Here is a 19,005-nt window from a genome sequence, read left to right as displayed (position 1 = left end):
ACCATGGTCACAGTTCCTACAACACTATACTATCACAGACGTCTGGTAACACGGTGTACTACAGTTGGTCTGCGTGCGGAGACGAATGCAGAATAACAATAGCAGCAAGCGCTACATGCGGACACTGCGACAGCTAGACCAAACCACAACAGTGCACTACAGCCACACTCGTAAACACGGTCGTCATCGTAAACATGTCCCTGCAGATGCTGCTCGCCGACCGTGGCCCGTGTTTGTTACAACACGCAACTGAACGTCGGAGGTTTCAAGCGCCAACTTTAGGTTACAATATCTCCGGATGTAACTAACATTTTGCAATGCAACAAACGGCACTGATTACGTATTTGTTTATATGTTCAGATGTGCTAACATAACTAACGTGGTTCCATGTAAAAAAAAACGTAGGTTTGTGTTAAAAAACATACTTCCGTGCATTTTTGTATGGTTTGTATTAAACAATTACACTAGCCCCTCTCCTCACGTTCGGTCTGTGGAATCGTTTCGTCAGTATTTGATATGGTTTACGAAATATATCCGGCGGTAACGTTAGGTGACTCACCCTGTATATGCAGTTAGTTCTGTACGAGTTACTGATGACACTTTGCACAACTTAGCATTTTGTAGATAAGTATTGCACTTTACATTTACTGATACTCAAATTAATATTAACCCTGACCAAAACTGAATGTGTCATTGAAGAAAGGTACCTAAGCCACATGACTCCTATTATGAGGAACATCAAGAAACTGTCCAGCTTAATAACTAAGGAATATACAGTCACAGAAAAAATACTGGTTAATTTTCTGATACAATGAAATAGATTTATAAAGACAAATGCTTGATAGCGAAATAATTTTGTGCATGAAAGAACACAAAATCAGGTTACTTAAATTATGTGATCAAAAGTATCCGAACACCTGGCTGAGAATGACTTACAAGTTCGTGGCGCCTCCATCGGTAATGCTGGAATTAAGTATGGTGTTGGCCCACCCTTAGCCTTGAAGACAGCTTCCACTCTCGCAGGCATACGTTCAATCTGGTGCTGGATGGTTTCTTGGGAATGGCAGCCCATTCATCATGGAGTGCTGCAGTGAGGAAAGGTATCGTTGTCGGTCGATGAGGCCTGAGACGAAGTCGGTAACCACTCCACCACAGGCCGTGCATTATCAACAGGTGCTCGATCGTGCTGAAAGATGCAATCGCCATCCCCGAATTGCTCTTCAACAGTGGGAAGCAAGAACGGGCTTAAATCGTCAGTATAGGCCTGTGCTGTGATAGTGGCACCAAAACAACAAGGGATGCAAGCCTCCTCCACGAAAAACCGGACCACACCATAACACCACTGCATCTGAAATTTACTGTGGGCACCACACACGCTGGCAGATGACGTTCATTGGGCATTCGCCATACCCACCCCCTGAAATCGGATCGCCACATTTTGTACCGTGATTCATCATTCCATACATCGTTTTTCCAATGCTCAGTGTTTACGCTCCTTACACCTAGCGAGGCGTCGTTTGGCATTTACCGGCGTGATGGGTGACTTATGAGCAGCCGCTCGACCACAATATCCAAGTTTTCTCACCTTCCGCCTAACTGTCATAGTACTTGCAGTGGATCCTGATGAAATTTGGGATTGCTGTGTGATGGTCTGGATTGACATCTGCCTATTACACATTACGACCCTTTCAACTGTCGACGGTCTCTCTCAGTCAGCAGACGAGGTCGGCCTGTACGCTTTTGTGCTGTACGTGTCCCTTTACGTTTTCGCTTCACTATCATATCGAAAACAGTGGACCTAGGGATGTGTAGGATGTGGAAATCTCGCACAGAGACGTATGATACAAGTGACACGCAATGACCTGACCACGTACGAAGTCCGTGAGTTCCGCGGAGTGCCCCATTCTGCTCTCTCACGATGTCTAATGACTACTGAGGTCGGTGATATGGAGTACCTGGCAGTAGGTGGCAGCACAATGCACCTAATACGAAAAACGTACGTTTTTGGGTGTGTCCGGATACTTCTGATCACATAGTATAGGTGCTTTTATGCACTGCAAGGATTTGTTGACATTCCCAAACGAAATTGTTTACGGAGATTAACTTTATTCCTTGAAGAACATTGCTGTTTTTAGCTTACAGTAATAGGATAACATCACAAGTAGTATAACATAATTTCAAAAAATATTATTTCAGTTCTCTATATACGCAAAATCAAAACTTTAGATAATTTGCCTTGGCATTTTCTTGACAACACTGAACCTAACAGCTGCGCTTTGTCATTTGCAAAATCTTTAAGTGTCGATATATGACCAGGATAAAATCTGTTCACTAGAGTTCATACATTCTTCAGGGCTATATCGTAGGACTTTCCTAACATCTTTTATGATAGTTTTGTAGGAGCTTTATCGTTTTGATATATTGCTTGAGTGGGAAACGTGTTTGGAACATCTCTTCCTGACAGACAGGTGAACAGTGTGTGTTCGATCAATCCACTAATCCAGGTGCTTTTTACAATACAACCATTCTTTTTATGATAGATACTTGAAATAAATAACCTGGTATGAACCGAAGGTTTGTTTTCTCTCACTAGAAGCACGTCATGTGTCTAGAAATACCGTCATCTTTATAAAATTGAGACCACCATTTGTTAAATCCTTAATATCACTTGTTTCAACCGCTTTCAAAGTAGACGCACCGGTCTTTGAAGACTCAACAATAAGCTCGCAATATTCATAGGGTGTGTGAATCCTGTCTCTTTCCTTAACAGCGCGTTTTATCATCCCTAACTTCCGATCACACCGCAAGAATGAATGTCCTTTTAGTGGATAGAAGTCGATAAAGCATCAAAAGGATTCATATCGGTTAAACCTGAGCAGAACCTTACAAGAGTGTCATTCTTTTTTTTTCCACTACAGTTGTCGCTAAATAAGTGTAATTCTGATATGTCTTTTGGGACAAAATAGTAAATACAATCAGTAAGACATTAGACCGCTTCGTCTGCACCTTTTCTCCTCTGCCCCTCGTGCAAGACATATCGATGCGTTTTTTCTGTCTTCAGATTGTGAATGTAAATCAGACCGGTGGATAGCTGCCTCAAATAGAAGATCTCTTGAACTGATAATGCTGGTAGGTATAGGTTTTGCATGAAATCAAACACTAAAGCCACAGTGTTTTCATTATTCAAACATTTTTCCTTGCTGTCCCTTAAAACACTGCAAAATTTATTACTTCTCGTTTTGTGAATCATTAGTTCAGCTCTGCTTCCCGTTTGAATGTTTGATTCAGATTTCCAAATTTTAATTTTATTGTTTAATTCCTCACTAACACAGCACACCCCAACCTGCGGGCATCCAAACCGCAGTGCAAAGTTTTCATTGAAGTATTTGTAATAAAACAAATACCTTACATAAGCATTTGATGCGTCTCTTTAAATAGTAAATGCTTCTTGCTCTGAGACAAGGACACGTCTAAATAGTGGAGTATTTTGCCAGGGTAATGGCCTTGTTTCAAAGGAAACATTTCAATATGTTCCGGTAGAAGCCTCAGTTGTTCTACCTTTACAGTGCCACCTGTATCTTCTCGTGACTGGCTCAGAAGTAGCGATGTGTGAAGTCTTCTTAAGCGTTTAGCAGACACACTGCGTAAGGAGAAGAAGGCATCCCTGCAAACCTGCGTCTTCTTCTCTTCCAACAATACATTATGTTTAAATGCTTCGTCTCTCAGATTTGGATCCTCTTTGCGTGATCTGTCTTGCGCTTGATAGACCACTTCAACCATTCTTTCAAATGAGGATCTTGTTCACCTTTTGTGCTCGTCCTGCAGAGAGTTAAGAATATTTCTTCATCTTCCTCTTCAATGAAAATCTCAAAACATTTCTTACGGCACCTGTAAGTTCAGGAACTAAACACAGTCCTAGAAAATCATGTGTCTGATATACACAAAAGAGCCAACAAAAACGGTACAAAATTCCTAATATCGTGTAGGGCCCGCATGTGGTGTGTCGCATTGTTCTGCTGGAAGTGCCCAAGTCCGTTGGAATGCACAATGGACATGAACGGATGCAGGTGATCAGACAGGATGCTTACGTACGTGTCACCTGTCACAATCGTACCTAGACGTATCAGGGATCCCATATAACTCCACACGCCCCGTACCACTACAGAGCCTCCATCACCTTGAACAGTGTCCTGCTGAAATGCAGGGTAAATGGATTAATGAGGAGTCCTTCATACCCGTACACGTCTATCGGCTCGATACAATTTCAAACGTGACCCGCCAGACCAGGCAACAGTCCAGTGTCGGTGTTGACGGGCCCAGGCGAGGCGTAAAGCTTAGTGTCGTGCAGTCATCAAGGGTACAAGAGTGGGCCTTCGCCACCGAAAGCCCATATCGATGATGTTTCGTTGAATGGTTCGCAAGCTGACACTTTTTGATGACTCAGCATTGAAATCTGCATCGATTTTCGGAAGGGTTGCACTGCTGTCACATTGAACGATTCTCTTCAGTCGTCGTTGGTTCCGTTATTGCAGGATCTTTTTCCGGCCGCAGCGATGTCGGATATTTGATGTTTTACCGGATTCCAGACATTCACGGTAGACTCGTGAAATGGTCGTCAGGGTAAATCCACACTTTATCGCTGCCTCGGAGATACTGTGAACCATCGCTTGTGTGCAGTCTGTAACACCACGTTCAAACTCGCTTAAATCTTGATGACCTGCTGTTGCAGTAGCAGTAACTGATCTGGACAACTGCACCAGACACTTGTTTCGTTATATAGGCTTTGTCGACCGCAGTGCCGTCTTCTGCCGGTTTACATATCTCAGTATTTGAATACGCATACCTATAGCACTTTCTTTGGCGCAACAGTATAGCTTTTCTTACTATAACTGAAAAGCTATAGCGTTATTATTTGGCGTGAAGAATGACTATTAATTTAATTTATTTATTCTCCTTGTGCATGTAAGTACTGAATGCTGAAAGGGCGATTAATACTACTGGTAACAATTAAACATTGTGGTACAAACAAAGGCGTAAAAGTAGTTCTACTCTTAACAACAGTCTGAAAAGTCGGCCTTCGAAGAATGTCACAATTAACTATACTGAATTTTACGTTATTTTGTTTGAGAGATACAAATAACATACATTGTTCCTGAAACGTGCTAATTGTTGCACCTACGGTTTAATGCGCTAAATCAGTCACTCAGATTTCTTATATTTACCTGCATTTTGATCCTATTTCTCAATGAGTACTCAACTGTAGGAAATGCATGCTTCACCACGTGCACTTGCTTCCTTTATACACTAATGGCCATTAAAATTGCTACACCAAGAAGAAATGCAGATGATAAACGGGTATTCATTGGACAAATATATTATACTAGAACTGACATGTGATTACATTTTCACACAATTTGGGTGCCTAGATCCTGAGAAATCAGTACCCAGAACAACCACCTCTGGCCTTGGTACACCTGGGCATTGAGTCAAACAGAGCTTGGATGGCGTGTACAGGTACACCTGCCCATGCAGCTTCAGCACGATACCACACTTCATCAAGAGTAGTGACTGGCGGATTGTGACGAGCCAGTTGCTCGGCCACCATTGACCAGACGTTTTCAATTGGTGAGAAATCTGGAGAATGTGCTGTCCAGGGCAGCGGTCGAACATTTTCTGTATCCAGAAAGGCTCGTACAGGACCTGCAACATGCGGTCGTGCATTATCCTGCTGAAATGTAGGGTTTCGCATGGATCGAATGAAGGGTAGAGCCACGGGTCGTAACACATCTGAAATGTAACGTCCACTGTTCAAAGTGCCGTCAATATGGCAATCGGTGGCTTCAGGAGGGTAATACGGAAAGCCGTGCTGGATCACAACGGCCTCATATCACTAGCAGTCGAGATGACAGGCATCTTATCCGCATGACTGTAACGGATCGTGCAGCCACGTCTCGATCCCTGAGTCAACAGAAAGGGACGTTTGCAAGACAACATCCATCTGCACGAACAGTTCGACGACGTTTGCAGCAGCATGTACTATCAGCTCGGAGACCATGGCTGTGATTACCCTTGACGCTGCATCACAGACACGAGTGCCTGCGATGGTGTACTCGACGACGAACCTGGGTGCACGAATGGCAAAACGTCATTTCTTCGGATGAATCCTCGTTCTGTTTACAGCATCGTGAAGGTCGCATCCGTGTTTGGCGACATCGCGGTGAACGCACATTGGAAGCGTGTATCGCTATACTGGCGTATCACTCGGCGTGATGGTATGGGGTGCCATTGGTTACAAGTCTCGGTCACCTCTTGTTCTGGATACAGAAAATGGTCGACTGCTGCCCTGGCCAGTACATTCTCCAGATCTCTCACCAATTGAAAACGCCTGGTCAATGGTGGCTGAGCAACTGGCTCATCATAATACGCGAGTCACTACTCTTGATGAACTGTGGTATCGTGTTAAAGCTACATGGCAGCTGTACCTGTAAACGCCATCCAAGCTCTGTTTGACTCAATTCCCAAACGTATCAATACCGTTATTACGGCCAGAGGTGGTTGTTCTGGGTACTGATTTCTCAGGATCTATGAACCCAAATTGTGTGAAAATGTAATCACATGTCAGTTCTAGTATAATATATTTGTCCAATGAATACCCGTTTATCATCTGCATTTCTTCTTGGTGTAGCAATTTTAATGGCCAGTAGCTAGTTCCGCCTTTCTGAATTTAATTTTCTGTCAATTTTTTAATTTTCAACAATCTGCTATCATTCATTTTTAAAATTGCCGTCAATTTTTAAATTTTCCAGAATCTGCTATTTTTCATTTTTAAAACTGCCGCCAATTTTTAAATTGTAGAACTATTTGCCAGAAGCCCTACAAATGAACTACGGAAGGACAGTATTGCTAAGGTTTGATGATAACACTGTCATCCTCTGTGAAGAAGAGTTACAGAATGATATGCCCTCTAGTATTACGGGTAACGCTAAAGCATTTCTCTTTGCTGATGACACTAGCTTGATAGTAAAGGATGTTGTGTGTAACACTGACTCGGATTCAAATAGTGGAGATCATAATCTAAGTTCATGGCCTGTAGAAAATAAACTGACGCTAATCACAGTAAGTCTCACGTTTTACAGAATGAGATTTTCACTGTGCTGCGGAGTCTGCGTTGATATGAAACTTCCAGGCAGATTAAAACTGTGTGCCGGATCAAGACTCGAACTCGGGACCATCAGCTTTCGCGGGCAAGTGCTCTACCATCTGAGCTACCCAAGCACGACTCACGCCCCGTCCTTACAGCCTCACATCTGCCAGCACCTCGTCTCCTACCTCCCAAACTTCACAGAAGCTCTCCTGCAAATCTTGCAGAACTAGCAATTCTGGAAGAAAGGATATTGCGCAGACATGGCTTGTTCAGAGCGTGGGGGATGTTTCCAGAATGAGATTTTCACTCTGCAGTGGAGCTTGTGCTGATATGAAACTTCCTGGCAAATTAAAACTGTGTGCCGGACCGAGACTCGAACTCGGGAACTTTGCCTTCCGCTGGAAAGTGCCCTACCATATGAGCTACCCAAGCACGACTCACACCGCGTCCTCACAGCTTCACATCAGGCATTACCTCGTCTCCTACCTTCCTCAGATGGTAGAGCACTTGCCCGTGAGAGGCAAAGATCCCAATTTCGAGTCTCCGTCCGGCACACAATTTTAATCTGTTGGGAACTTTCATACTCAGTTTTTACAGTTTCTAACACACAGTTCAACAAAATATGACGTTTTAATTTCACAGAATGGGCATATGATTAGTGAAACTGAACAGTTAAAATTTCTAGATGTTCACATAGATAATCAACTGTTGCGAAAAGCCCACATTCAGGATCTTGTTGAAAGAGTTAATGCTACCGTTTTTACTATTCCAACAGTATCTGAAGTAAGTGATCGTTCAACACGAAAATTTATTTTGCTTATTTTCTTTCGCCAACGTTGTATTGTATTACATTTTGGGGCAACTCTTCCCGTTTTAAAAGGATACTTTTGGTTCAGAAACGGGCGGTTCGGGCAATAAGTGGTGTAAGTTCACGAACCTCTTGTCGACCGCTGTTCACTAGTCTGGATATTTTGACATTGGCATATATATAGTCCTTAATGTCATTTCTTGTTAACAATATTAGCTTATTCCCAAGAATAAGCAGCTTTCACTCAGTTAATACTCGGCCGAAATCAAACCTGCATTTGGATCAGACTTCCTTAACTCTTGTGCAGAAAGGTGTGCAGTATACTGCTGCATCCATTTTCAATAAGCTACCACTCCAAGTCAAAAATCGTAGCAGTAATCCGAGCGCTTTTAAATCCAAACTGAAGAGATTTCTCATGGATCTATCCTTCTACTTTGTAGTGTTCCCTGAAAAATTAACCTGATTCTTTTCGTACTGTAAACTGCGTTTACTTAAACTTATTGCTTCACTGTTTTCGGGTTCATAAACATTTTATTTTTACCTGTTATTGGGTCAAATGGCTCTGAGCACTATGGGACTCAACATCTATGGTCATCAGTCCCCTAGAACTTAGAACTATTTAAACCTAACTAACCTAAGGACATCACACAACACCCAGCCATCACGAGGCAGAGAAAATCCCTGACCCCGCCGGGAATCGAACCCGGGAACCCGGGCGTGGGAAGCGAGAACGCTACCGCACGACCACGAGCTGCGGGCAGTTACCTGTTATTACTTTTATGTTGTAATTTCTCTGTTAATTAAATTCGTCGCCAACCGAACTTAAATTGCTTCTTTCACTAGTGAGTCCCAGAAAGATGAAGTCGAGGCTAAAATTTCGACATTATCGTACACCATAGAATGCCCAGTGTCAATACAGTGCTCCGATACCGCAGATTTATTAAGTTGTAAGAGACGGCTGTACCTGTGGTGCTCTGTGCATTCCTCCTGGACTGTACGTGTCGTCTGTCAGAGGTATGAACGGCCGCACTCATAGGGGATCTAATAAGGACGGAGCAAGTGCTGGAGCGTTAGTTACGTCAGCTCACTCTGGAGATAGCTGGAAGGAATTCAGCCAATATATTAGAAGAAGTAGCTGAATTTATGTGGCTGCATGCCCGAAATTTTATGGAAAAGTCTTTGCGCCGCGAAAACATGAAGATGCACATCAAGATTCCTGTGTTTATCCCATTCTATTTATGGTTTTGTGTTTGTCCTTGTCTCTTTACTGTGAGTTAAAGTCACAGAAGGTTACCACTCAGGCCGCGGTTCCGTCCGTAGTAGACCACGTAGCCCACATGAGAGGGCATAATACAGGCCTGTACGAGGTCGGCTAAAAAAATTCCGGAACTTTGTCAACAAAATTTTTTGCGCTTATCTTTTACATATTTAGCATGACTTCCTCCTAAATATTCTCCTCCACAATTGATATATCGCTCCCAACTCCGTTTCCGCTCCAAGAAGCAGTCTTGGTACGCCTCTCTTGCTGGATCTCGGGAAGCTCCGTCTGCGATTTTTTTTTTTTGTCTGTAGCTGCAAATCTTCGTCAACGGGATTTCCTACTTTAGGAATAAAAAAAAAAGTTCACAAGGGCCAGACCAGGAGAGTATGGAGGATGAAACAGAAAGTAGTTTCGTTTTCTACGCAATAGTCACACATCAACAGGGACGAATATGCCTTGCGTTACCGTTATGCAAGAGCTATGAATTGTCTCGCCACATTTCAGGCCGCTTCCTTCTCATATTATCCTGCATGCATCGCAACACGTCCCGATAGTACCATCAATTAACAGTTTGTCCCTGAAGCACGTATTCATGATGAACTAATCCTTCAAAGTCAAAGAAAACTATCATGATGCTTTCTCTTTTGACCTTACCTGACGAGCGTTTTTGGTTTTGGAGATACTTTCCCTTCCAATCGTCAACATTGTGCATTCGTCTCGACATCATAACAGTAGACACACGTCTCATAACTAGTTACAATTCTCTTAAGGAACATCTAGTTCTCACTTGCGTGATCCAAAAGCTCTTCACAGATTGCGGGTCGAAGGTCTTTGTGGTCTTGATTCCTGAGCGGTGGAACGAACTTGGCGGCAACATGATACATTCCGAATTGCTGTGTCTGGATTTCATGTTAGAATCCAACTGAAACGCTACATTCTTCTGCAATCTCTCGGACCGTCACTCTTCGATTGGCGCGCACAATTTCGTTGAGGATCCTGACATGAGTGTCGTTGGTAGATGTCGAAGAGAATACAAAATTTTAAAAAATGTATCGCGAGGACCTGGGAAATGCTCAGTCAGTTGATGCACTTAGGAGTGATCCAGTACAGCGGTGTAGAAGATAGAATAGCTGCAGGTAATATTGCGAGCAGTTGGAGAGTGTTTCACAGAAGCAGAGAGAACCTATTGAGAGTTTCTTGGGTAGAATATAAAAACTAGGTGTTAACACCCATGAATTAACAATAGTGACACAATTAGGGTCCTTCTGCGGGACACTCAACACAGGACGCTGGACACATTGTTAGGGAGACTGCCACACCACCTGTCACCTAATGTCTTCCATAACAACGGCTTTGGAGGAAGTAGATGAAGTAACTCGAATCCAAGAAGGAAGAATTATCTTTTTCACTAATGTAAATTTACACCATTGTGGGAGTTGAGACCGCATACGAAGATACTGTCGTCAGCCACAGTATAAGAGTTGTAGGAATGACGGACATGTAGGATTGAACTGTGGGCAAAGAAAGGAGCATAATAGGAACGGGAAATACAGGGATAATCAACCGTTAAACAGCAACAGGAGCCCCAGGTCGGCCGAGCAACGCTCCCAATAAATTTTAATTCCACAGAAAGGTGTGCAAAGGTGGAATGTTGTTTAACTGGCATAGTGAATGGCAGGTAACGTTCGATTTTGTTAGACATGGGTTTGCACATGTCCGTGATAAGTTTGGATCTCGTGGGAAATGGTATGTAATCTGTGCAGTTGAGGGTAGTATAATTTTTGTTGGATTCAGTGACGTTAAGTTTTCAGGCTGGAACAAACCATGTCGGCAAAATATAGATTTTTTGCCTTCGTATAGATGAAGTTAACTTCATGATTCGAGATTTGGGGCACTGTGCTAAAGTTGAGGTTCCACAATGCATGATAGAAGTCAGGTAAACATTTTTCGCCCTGGAAAAGACTGTTGTCAGTGGCACATTGCCACAAGGTTCATTTCTCGCAAAGGATGAACCAATTAAGCTGTGTACACAAGCGCTAAGGATCAATTTGCGCAATAAATTACCCTCAAGATAAACGAAAACTGCTGTCGGTAAGCATGGTAAAAGATCTACTTGTAAACGTATTATGTGTGATTGAGCCCATGGTACATAATTATGAGTAGATAAAACATAGTGTTTCATGTGCAACTGCATATCTATAGTAAATGTAATGTGAGCAGGTAGTGCCTCCCAGTACTGATAACTTTGATGTCAAAGGCGCTGATTTGTCTAAGGAATTGTTTATTGCCAATTTAGTTTATGCTTCTCCATACCTCCTAGCTTTTCTCTAATGACCTCGCTGTCGATAGGACGTTAAACATTAATCTCCTTCTCCTCCTCTATGGTGAAGTTGATACACTATATGATCAAAGTATCCGGACACCTACTACCAAGTACTCCACACCGGCGACCTCAATACTCGTTAGACATCGTGAGAGCGCAGAATGGGGCGCTCCACAGAAGTCGCGGATTTCGAACATGGTCAGGTAATTGGGTGTTACTTGTGTCATACGTCTGTACGCGAGATTTCCACACTCCGAGACTTCCCTAGGTCCACTGTTCCCGATGTGATAGTGAAGTGGAAACGTGAAGGGATACGTACAGTAGCACAAAAACGTACAGACCGACTTCATCTGTTAGCTGACGGAGACCGCCGACAGTTGAAGAGGGTCATGCATCAGAGTCTTCTGCAAGTATTGTGACGATTAGGTAGGAGATGAGAAAACTGGGATTTCATGGTCGAGCAGCTGCTCATAAGCCACACATCACGCCGGTGAATGCCAAACGATGCCTTGCTTGGTGTAAGGAGCGTAAACATTGGCCGATTGAGCAGTGGAAAACGTTTTGTGGATTGACGAATCACGGTAGACAATGTGGCGATCCAGTGGCAGGGTGTGGGTATGGCGAATGCCCGGCGAAAGTCATCTGCCAGTGTGTGTTGCGCAAACAGTAAAATTCAGAGGCGATGGACCGAGCGAGGTGGCGCAGTGGTTAGCACACTGGACTTGCATTCGGGAGGACGACGGTTCAATACCGCGTCCGGCAATCCTGATTTAGGTTTTTCGTGATTTCCCTAAATCGCTCCAGGCAAATACTGGGATGGTTTCTTTGAAAGGGCGTGTTCTTGCTTCCCGCTGTTGACGAGCAATTCGGGGATGCAATTGCATCTTTCAACATGATCGAGCACCTGTTCGTAATCCATGGCCTGTGGCGGAGTGGTTACACGACAATAACATCGCTGTAATGGACTGGCCTGCACAGAGTCCTGACCTGAATCCTATGGAACATCTTTGGGATGTTTTAGAACGCCGACTTAATGCTAGACCTCACCTACCAACGTCAATACCTCTCCTCAGTGCAGCACTCTGTGAAGAATGGGCTGCCATTCCCCTAGAAACCTTCCAGCACAGAAATTTTCAGCGCCTGATTGAACATGTGCCGTGAGAGTGGAAACTGTCATTAAGGCTAAGGGAGAGCCAAAACCATACTGAATTCCAACATTACCATTTCAGGTATTGATCCGGATACTTTAAGGATACTTTAAGGATCCGGATACTTTAAGGATGATAAGGATCCCTGATGGTTAAGGTTAATAAGTCTAACATGTTCACCTAGTACCTCTTGTGTTCTTTCTGAGCGGGAAGGAGCGCCTGGTCCCCAGCACGAATCTACCTGGCGGACTTGTGTCAAGGTCCGGTGAACTGACCAGTCTGTGGATGGTTTTTAGGCGGTTTTCCATCTGCCTCAGCGAATGCGGGCTGGTTCCCCTTATTCCACCTCGGTTACACTATGTTGGCGACTGCTGCGCAAACATTTCTCCACGTACGCGTACACCACCATTACTCTACCATGCTAACATAGGGGTTATACTCGTCTGGTGTGAGACATTCCCTGGGGGGTCCACCGGGGGCCGAACCACACAATAATCCTGGGTTTGGTGTGGGGCGGCGGAGGGGTGAAGTTGACTGCAGTAGTCGTCATGGGGTTGTGGACCACGGTGGCTGCGGCGGGAGCGGAGCCTGTCTGTTGTTTGTAGGTCCCTGGTTAACACACAATACAATACGATACAGCAGTGGAATGTACAGATGGCTTTACTCCACCCATTGTGCACATGGCACACAGTTTTTAACAACACTGTTGTACATCTTGTCTACATATGCACCACCGGTAACTTTGGTTACTCTTTGCTCAGTAGTTTTACGTCCTTCATGGCCGGTTATTATGCATAATCGTCTGCATTTATTAACACTTCTTCGTGCATCATGATGGGAACTATAACATGAGGCCCAATTTTTGTCATTTCGCATAATACACTGTCATGTATGAAGAATTATGGTTGCATTACAAATAGTTTGCAATCCTCATCACTAGTTCATTCCATCTGTCACTCGGCATCTACTGGATATTATGAAATCACAGTGCAAATGATGAAGCTTACTACTGACCCACTACTGCCCACTGAAACAGATATCTCCACTCCTTAACCACAAGTGTTAGCTCTGAAACCTGGACCAGGGACCAGTTATTATAAAGACTCCTTTCTTACTAGGCTAATTACTGTTTAGCTCTACAGGACCTTTATACTGAAATGTTTCCCCACACAACCTAGTATTGTCCTTCTATGTGTGTGAGCAACTGTATGTTCACTGTTGTGGGTAAATACATACAGCGTACACAGGGCGGTGTGTGAAACTGATAGCGATTACACGCTTCCGCTTTTGTAGAAATCTGCTCCAGATGCTGCAGATACCGTGTTGAGCTGAAAGTGGTAACCAAAGTACGGAGAAATATTCTTCGGGGCTCTGTTGCATAGCAATCAGATTGCTTTCAGTTCTGAGAAATGTCCAGGTACTATTGTGGATTTGAATGATCCATGAAGTGACTTATTTTCCGAAGAAAACATCGAACTATTTCATTAGAACTGAATGCTCCCGTCGGAACTGTTCTCAAGCTGGTGTTTATTAGTAAATCACAATAGCAGTATATCGCAGGGTGTATAATAACACGTACCTTCTTGAAATGAACAATATTTTATTGTTCTATTAACTGATTTCCTTCCATTTACACTTATATTTTGCAATGTGAAGCAAAAGCTCGCAAAGGCGTCGATTTTTACATCACAAGAATGGCTCTCCTCTCCTGTAAAATTACTCTTAACAAGAACAAAAACTCTATATCCTAAGAATAATTATGTGAGCGCTGACCACCACAGAGTAATAAACAATATCTTTGTCTCTCTCTCTCTCTCTCTCTGTCACAGCAAGTTACGCTACATGATACATCATATATGCCCCTCTTGTGGACGAACGTTTTTGGGCAAAAACAAACACGAGCGTTCAGACAACACTATATCGGTGATTGTTTATGACGCTGTATTAATGTACACTAGAGTATTAATGTCCACTGTATTTCTTATGATATTTTGGTATTAGTGAATGACTATCTAAATGGAAATTATAGATTTGGGTGCATATACTGCTGACAAAGCCTGTGCTGAATTCCTGATGCAGCTTATATGCATAGCTTACATGCTTGCTTTTATTCATTTGTCGAGGATGGCATAAGATGTGATCAGAAACCTTTTTCATCATCACTCAAAGTTTCGGTCACTCGCCTTGGGATGTCTCAAACGGATAATCTAGCCATTGAGCCAAGCCCCACAAAGGAAAACCAAGGAAAACCTCGGGATAGATTTACCATCCTCGTATTTCTCATTTGCAAAGAAAATTAATTGCATTACAATGGAAAAAATAAAAAAAATATTTACAATATGGATTTTTTTTGAATGAATTTAAACACTGTTCACAAAAGAAACACAACACTGTTAATCTTCTGTGTCTTGAGGTGAACCGTCGACGCGTTGGTTTACGTCCATCTACGATTCTCTTCTATCTGTCATCTCCGGGTAACTGATTGAATTCTATTCCCATTTCACCGTCTCCTCGTGGGTATTATGGTTTTCCGCATATGGTTAACATAAAAATAAGAGTCAGTGTAAGTTCCGTGGAAAAGGTGTTTGATCTATGCTGAGCTGAAATAGAATCTAATCTAAAGTTCTTTCTAATTCTCTGTACTGAATTCGAAATATTCGGAAGTCGTAAGGTGTTCTTCATTTCTATCAACAACTCTAGAATGCACTATACACAAATCCAACTGGTGCTGCCGTGTCAACTTATGCTCGTCATCTTTCAGATGGACTTTAACACTTGTTGATGTGCTTATAACTGAAAGGGATTCGCTCAGTTGGTAACTTCGCGAGCAACAATTGACATAACATAATGTACATACACAGGTATGTTACAACAATAGTACAATTATAAAGACAATGTCCATCACAAAAGATTGAAACAAAGTAATAGGCGTCCTTTTAAAACTGAGAACGGGTTACCCCTTCCGAACAGCATGACTTCAGCTCAGCGAGTAAAAAAGCAAATACAAACATACACTGACATTGTTAAATTGACATAAGAAAAAATATCTTGCCATAGACCAGATTCATTTGAGTCACTAACCCATGGTCATTATGCATTGTGAAACCTGGTTGAAGTTACTATCAACTAAATAAAAAAAATTAAAAGAAATCATTCATACTATAGCTAAATTCTCTGCAAACTGAAAAGAAAGCTTATCTTTACAGTGCAAAACAAATACATAATGTCTGCATATCCCTCGTGCATTATGCCTGAAAAGAAAAACTAACTACTAAATTGCAAAAAGAAAGAAACTATCCTAAGTATGATTGATAGGTTTAATGAAAATTCTCTAATCAATATTATTTGATAAGAATAGTATCTTTAATCTTCAGAATCTTCAGTCATCATGAAATTGCTTTAACAAGTGATGAGGATACATTCCTTTCACCTTTCCATTCTTCACATCCTTCAAAACATAAGTTCCTGGACTGGGTATTTTGGTAATCACAAATGGTCCTTGATACAATATTTGCCATTTTGTGTTCTTCCTCTGTATAAGTGAAGCCTTAGGATGAGTTTTTACTAAAACTTGGTCTTTCACTTTATATGTTTTTATTTTTCCAAGTCGATTGTCAAAATATATTTTCCTTTTTCTTGCCTTGTCCATTATATTAAGGATTATCGAACTTTATTTTGTAGGTCTATTTTGGTAATAGCTACCTTAGGAATTGGTCGAATCCAGTCATTCTGTTCCTGTTTTCCAAACATCAGTTCGTATGGTGTGTATTCTGTCGTAGTATGTGGCATATTGTTTACAATTTCCTGAAAATCGTGAAGATAATCGATCCATTTGGGTTGCTGGTTGTGGCAATATGTTCTCATGAACCTGTTTAATTCACGAAAAATTCGTTCCACGGGATTCGCCGAAGGGTGGTACACTGATGTTAGAGTTTGTTTCATACCACGACTTGCTAATGTTTGCCTCCAACGAAATCCAGTGAACATTGACCCATTGTCACAAAGAATAGCCTCTGGTTTGCCTACCTTGACTATATAATCCTTGACCAGCTTCTTGGCTATGGATGCAGCAGTAGCTGATTTTAATGGATAAAGTTTGACATACTTAGTGAATATATCAAGAAAAGCTACAATATATTTGCATTTTCCCCTTGATGATGGTAGAGGACCACAGACGTCGACCGAAATGATTGACAGCGGTTTATTGGGAATAATAGGATGTAGGAAATCTTTCACACAAAAATTTCCTGGTTTGGCTAGCTGACAAATTTTACGTTTCCTTAACTGTCTGTGCACTTTCCCGCGAATGTTTGGGAAGTAGCAATATGCTTGAATATTCCGAGCACACGTTAATACTCCAAAATGTCCCCAAGTGATGTGCGTGTGCAAAATTAAGTCATTCTCATTCTTCTCGGGAATACACACCTTCCAATTATCTGAATCAAGATGCCCTTTGAAAAATAAGACGTCGTCCTCAACTTTGTACAGTCTCTTCAGATCATCGTTTCCAGGCTTTGCTAAAGTTTCCTTTATTGAATGCCAACGAGGATCTTCATTCTCTATTTTTTCCATGTTCTTACACATGTCAAGAAAATGTTTCCTATATATTCTATCAGTCATTATAAGAACATTAAATTCGGACGGATTGTCTGTGATGTTGATAGTTGACAAATCTCCATCTGGCATTCTAGACAGTGCATCGGCGATGAAATTATCCTGTCCGCTTATGTATTTAATTTGAAATTGAAACTCTTGAAGTGAGAGCGTCCATCTTGCTAATCTTGTAGTAATTTACATGTTTGCAAAAAACTTAACGCTTTGTGGTCACAGTATACTGTTGTCTTCGCTCCATATAAGTAATAGTAAAATTTCTTAAATGACCAGACTACGGCCAATGCTTCCCTTTCGGTAGTCGTATATGTTCTTTCACAAGCAGTTAAGAGTCGGCTAGCAAAAGCTATTGGATAGAAAGTTGATTTTCTATCTATCATCTTTACTTGGAAGAGGCATGAACCTATTGCAATTTCCGAAGCATCTACCATTAAACCGAATTCTTGGCTCATATCTGGATGATATAATATTTGTGAATTCACTAAGGCATGTTTTATTGCTTCAAATGCATTCTGACATTGTTGCGTCCACACCCAAGGAGTATTTTTGCGCAACAAGCTGTACAACGGTTCTGCATTAATAGAGTGGTCGTGAATGAAACGCCTGAAAAAAGAGACAACTCCGAGGAAGCCCTTTAACTGACTGTTTCTTGTTGGAACTGCAAAGTTTTTGATTGCCTTTAGTTTCTCGGAGTCCGGTAAGATGCCTTTTCCATTTATAAGATGACCCAAAAATTTGATTTTATCTCGAGCAAAATGGGACTTTTGCAGATTTGCGGTTATGCCTGCTTCCCTGAAACGTTCTAACACTCTTCTCAATAAATCAACATGCTCCTTCCATGTGGTCGTAGCTATGAGCATGTCGGCCACAAACAAAGCTAAATTGCTTCGAAGTGCAGGTCCCAATGCACAATCTAGAGCATTTATAAAAACTCCTGAGCTCACTTTTAGCCCGAAAGGTAAAACCTTAAATTGATAGCTTCTACCTGCATGTACAAATGCGGTGTACCTTTTTGATGGTTCGTCTAGAGCCACCTGCCAAAATGAACTTCTCAGATCAATATTTGTTAAGTATTTTATCCCCTCGAACTTTTGAATTAGCTCATCGATATTTTCCGGATGAGTTCGCACGGGCACGATAATCTTATTTATCTGCCGTGCGTCTAGCACGAGACGAACTTTTCCTCCTTTTTTCGAGACAACATGAAGCGGACTACAGTATGGACTCGTCGAAGGTTCGATCAGATCCCATTCAAGCATCTGTTGGATTTCCGCATCAACAGCCTTTCGTTGGTGCCACGGTACTGGATAAAAAATACGGCAGAAAACTTGGTGTGGTATCATCTAAATGGCATGTGTATCCCTTGATTACACCAGGTCTTTCTTGAAAGACTTCATGATATTCCTGTAGAAGATCATATAATTGCTTTCTTTGGTGTTGTTGCAAATATTCAGGTTCTTGCACCTTTTCATATACCATATCTTCAGGGTTTAAAACTGGTTGCAAGTAATTAATTTGGTAATACCGTACAGGTTTGCTATGTATCCACTTTATTTGCAGCTTTCGTCCCTGACAATACTTTCCATGGGTACTATATTCCCTGAGAAGATTCACTTGATGTTTCTGATCCATTATTGTTAAACAGGCACGGCCTAGAGAAAAATCGATATGCCAATTTCTCTCTCTAAATTCATCTATACCCAGGATACA

Source organism: Schistocerca nitens, chromosome 6, assembly GCF_023898315.1.
Source record: "Schistocerca nitens isolate TAMUIC-IGC-003100 chromosome 6, iqSchNite1.1, whole genome shotgun sequence".
In the NCBI taxonomy this organism is placed as follows: Eukaryota; Metazoa; Arthropoda; class Insecta; order Orthoptera; family Acrididae; genus Schistocerca; species Schistocerca nitens.
This window is presented reverse-complemented; position numbering follows the sequence as displayed.